Raw genomic sequence first — 5,428 nt, forward strand, 5'->3', positions numbered from 1 at the left:
TGGTGGTGGTGGTGGTGGTGGTGGTGGTGGTGGTGGTGTCGAGGTGCTGGATAAGTCGGGACATATGGCAAACGTTATTGATGTCAACACTCATCGACAGAGTTTTAGATAGTTCAATTAGCAAAGACAGCGGCTTTAGTGATAGTAGTAATAATGGTGTTGGTAGTAGTAGTAGTAGTAGTAGTAGTAGTAGTAGTAGTAGTAGTAGTAGTAGAAGTAGTAGTAGTAGTAGTAGCAGCAGTAGCAGCTGTATTAATTGTAGTAGTAGTAGTAGTAGTAGTAGTAGTAGTAGTAGTGGAGGTAGTGATGATTGTGTTAGTACTATGAGTAGTAGACATGCTGTTTATTACTATGACTGCCCTGTCTTGTCCTGACCGAACAAACCTGTTCTCCAGCCGTGACCATCACGTCGTTTTCTTTTACATTTCCGTGGAACACTGCCCCCCCCACAAATACCATAATGTCCAAACTACCGTTTTTTATTTATTTATATTTTTTAATATTTTTTCTTCAACACTTGGGGGGGGGGCGTGGTGGGATTCCAGGGAGATTTGGTTGTTATTTTTAGCAGGTTAAACAACCACGTCGACTCTTCCTTGTTGGTTGGTCATTCTAGAATTAGCAGCAGTAAAACAGCAGCGACAGTAATCAGCCGCAGTAGAGAACGTAGTAGAGGAAGCAGTAGAAGCAGAGGTTAGAGTAGCAGTAAGGGAAGGTGTTGTAGCAACGATGCTAGAAGCAGTAGTTGTAGCATGAAGAGCAGAATAGGTAATACAGGTGTTGTTGTTGTTGTTGCTGCTGTTGTAGGTGGTGGCGTTGGTGGCGTTGGAGGTGTTGGTGTGTTTCCGCGGTAGACTTGATAGCGAATGACGGACAATCTGGCTTTTCTTAACTGACAGTATGTTTGCCGCCTGGTGGTGGTGGTTGTGGTGGTGGTTTGTTGGGGGTGGAGAGAGGAAGCTCTTGCAAAACAACGTCCACAACATCAACATCAACAGTACTAACAACAAAAAAACAACAACAACAAGAAAAATAATGGCAAGAATGGTAACCCGGAGAAATACACACACACACACTTAGATGCACAAACACACACACACATACGCACACACAGCCCACCCCCACATCACCGACGCGCGTACATCACCGTATAGACTTCGTCTTCTGGCATATCTGTACGTATATATATATATATATGTGTGTGTGTATGTGTGTGTGTTTGCGTGTGTGTGTGAGTGTGTGTGTGTGTGTACGTGTGCGCATTGTGTATATATATATATATATATATATATATATATATATATATATATACGTATATAGTCACTGCAAGAATATATAACCCTCATAAAGCGACGATTTTATTACACTAGCTTAATATCTTATACCGTTAAGTATATCTTCAATAGAAACAGGTATATTATAAATATCAAATATCTGAAACTAAGAAAATGGAGAATTTAATGGATATAAATTAATTCATTAACATATTGTTAATTATACACTGAATCTCAATGCAAATTACAAACCTATAGAATAAAGTAAGTTTGCTTTTTGAAGATTTAGATTAAAATGTCATCAGGGCAAATGAACATGAAAGAAGCTACATGCTGATCAATTGAGATTCTCCGATAGAGAACTCTTGGTTTATATTAATGTTTTAACAAAAGCGGAGAGGTGCCCAATGTTTTTTATAGCGACCATCACTTAAAGCATGCGCGTAAGTGTAATAATTTAACGTCTGCTCGCTTAGAAAATGAATATTTGTTTATAAGGGTTAATTTAGCCTAAACTCTGGATTCACAAGAAACACGATCTATCTTCATCGAATTTCTCTATGAAACTTCGGACCACCAAAGTGTAGTGTTTATTCGATGGAAGTGTGAAAGTGAATCAAAATGAGGATGTCGTACAAGAATAGATGCTATTAAAGCAAGAGGCTGAAATTAGAAAGGAGTACGCAGATGTGTGAGAGGGGTGAATGGATTCGAATATTAAAATGATAAGAGGTCAGTCTGTTCGAGTTAGAAAGAAATTACGTATTTTTAAAGACTAACAGAACAGCTAGTAATAAACAGCTTTTCTACTGGTAAAATGACATTAGCCTTCGATCTCTATTATTGTAACTTTTGCATCATTTTCATATATGTCCATTTTTCATATGACAGAATGAGCTTTATCACAGAAGATCTGCCACATTATCGCATAACAGGACACAGAAACCTAATTTTCCCTCAGGATGCATAATTTTATTTCTAAGTGAGTATAATATTCGAGACGAATTTTAAAATTTTGTTTGATGGATAGAAAAATGTCGTCCATTCACGATATTCATCCGTACGGAAATGAAATTCAAAGATAGCAGAAGTGAATACTGACAGTCACTCGCTCACATCAGATTTCGTCCGTTATACGATATAACGAGGGTTGAGGGTTCACTGTATTGATGTATGTAATATTGTGAACGTATGTATATGTACACACTTTGTGTATGTGTAAATATATCAGTGTGCATGTATATATGTATGTATGTACGCATGCATGTATATATATATAAACACATACAGCTTGCGGTGAATAAATTGTCTAGATTACGCAAAAATGAAAATACCACTGACATCTCATTTTAATAGATATATTTACCAAAATTACATAAAAATATCTTGAAATACCAAAGACTAAATTTCTTCAATATAACTGCCATTGGCTTCAATCGACAGCCTCCAGACAACTTCGGAATCTTCCCATCTCTTCTGGATGGTCTCCTTGTTTAAGATAGTGAATGCTGCCAATATCCTGCTGCTGTTTTTCTTACAGACGGTGCCCAACTGACCCTACTATACTGTAAATAAAACAATGCACATGCACGAATTTTTTTAAAATGGTGATAATTTACCCATGATACCCTGTGTGTGAATATATATCGTATTATTATTATTATTATTATTATTATTATTATTATTATTATTATTATTATTATTATTATTATTATTATTATTATTATTATTATTATCATTATTATTATTATTATTATTATTATTATTATTATTATTATTATTATTAATATTATTATTATTATTATTATTAACAAGATATGCCTAATGCTTATGCTTTTGTGTATTTTCTGGTGGCTGCAATAACTCTCAAACACTCCCAAACCGTTGGGTGTAAAACACCTCAGACATGGACAGGCGAGATAACTCACCTTCAATCCCATTTGGGAATGATGGACACCGGGTGTTTCACCATTTTTGCTGCTTGTCAATACCACTCACCCGCTTGGGTTGAAGGCACCGGAAAATGCACTACGGATATACATTAAGTATATGTAGTTAATAATATTTATATTAGAGCTTCTTTTATTTAATATATAAATTTTCTCTTACGTATGCAATTTCCGGGCATATCAGCCCATCATTGTACAAGCCATGAGCATATACGTCGTGTATGAAGAAAATTCATATTAATAAACTCAACCAGATTACAGCAATCAAATTCATGTTGGCAGAACAAAATCGTTAAGAAGGGCACAACTTTAGATATTTTGTATCACCTTTAAACAAGGATGAAACTCACTAATAGAGATAGAAACAAGATTCAGATTGGCTTCATCGACACCGACGGATCTGAGGGTTATACGCAGTTCGATATATTTTCTTACGAAACCAAAACTGTGCAACACTCTGGAGAGTTCGATCTCCTTTGTTTTGATTGCGAAATTTGTGCACTCACAGTTGACACAGTAGGAATAATCTAGGCGTACGTTGGCGAGTGCTTCAGAACACTGTTACTCATGAGGTATATGAAGCATAAGACAAACAGCTTTGGCTAGTAACAAATTACTAAATATACTGACCAAACAAGATCGAGTCCGTTCTACAGTGAAATAGCGAAAGTTCGCCTGTTGTGGACCCGCCAAGATACTCTACACCCCGCTGATTCTCTGTTCAAGCCATTCTTTAGTCAGTTCAGTATATGTGAAGCAGGGTAGAAGGCAAATGTAAAATAGAAAAAAAATAGAAATAATTCTAGCCCAACTACAACAAGGATTGGATAGGTCTCAGTATTGCAGATCATCTGCTAAGGGCGGAGGACAGGAATAACTAACGATTGATGTCTGTCCAAGAGTACTCATGGTCATCACAGCAACTGGTCGTGCCAACATATTTAGATAACGACTTGACAGAGTCCGTATGGAGCAAATAGAACACCTCGAAGTATTCTGTCCAAGCGTCAGCATTCTGTGTGTAAGTTTAACTTAGGTCGTCTTTACTATTCCATCTTTCAAAGTCGATAAAAATCAAAAACACAATAGAATATGATTTCTATGCATTGGAGCGTTAGATGGATTTTAGGTAATAATGAGAATTGTTATATATGTTAAACCTCAAAGCAGGTGCAGTATTTGTTCAGGGTGTTTGTGTTATCAATTTGAATCCCGCTATGATTTATTTGAGGGGTTGAAGTCATCCGTCCCCTGGTAATAAGACTAACACATTGCATCTTGTGTGCCTTTAGCAGATTCCACTATTCTCTAAACTTCCGGTGGAGATGTCCTGTTTGGGGAGCAATACAGTTGGGAAATAAATTTGTCAACACACCTCCACGCCTGCTCCTAACATTTTTACGCACGTATACCATGTCACATACATACGCTTCCACACACATACACACGAGCGGTAAACATGAGCCAAAGCAACAAAAAAATATCAGGAAACGAATAAACAATACAAAAAATAACAAAATCATCTAATGACGTATAAAAATCATCTAATCACGTATAAAAAGCGTTCCAGACGTGACTATCGAATGGGTTTCGCATATAGCTATACGGTCGAACTATCTAATATTTTCTTAAGAGCCAATGAGCTGAAAGAATTGCTTGCGCGCCGGACAAAATGCTATTCGGTATTTCGTCCGTCTGTTTCTAGTTCTCAGTTCAAATTGGGCTGAGGTCGACTCTGTCTTTCACCCTTTCGAGTCCGAAAACAAAAAATTCCAGTTGAGCACTGGGGTTCGATGTGATCGGCTAGCTCACTGCCCCCTACTAAATTCCAGGCCTTGTGCCTATCGTACAAAGGATTATCCAATGAGAAATGATTATCTAATAGGATCTGATTTCATGGGGATTTGGCTGCTAGTTTTGTTTCATTATTTTAAATAAGTTTGAAAAGGATTGTTAACGTCTGTAAACTTTCCTGAAAGTGCACAAGTACATAAACAGAAGTGGCTGTGTGGTAAGTAGCTTGCTTACGAACCACATGGTTCCGGGTTCAGTCACATTGCGTGGCACCTTGGGCAAGTGTCTTCTACTATAGCCTCGGGCCGACCAAAGCCTCGTGAGTGGAGTGGATTTGGTAGACGGAAACTGAAAGAAGCCCGTCGTATATATGTGTGTATATATATATATATATGTATATATATATATATA

The sequence above is a fragment of the Octopus bimaculoides genome, chromosome 15 (assembly GCF_001194135.2).
Source record: "Octopus bimaculoides isolate UCB-OBI-ISO-001 chromosome 15, ASM119413v2, whole genome shotgun sequence".
NCBI lineage: Eukaryota > Metazoa > Mollusca > Cephalopoda > Octopoda > Octopodidae > Octopus > Octopus bimaculoides.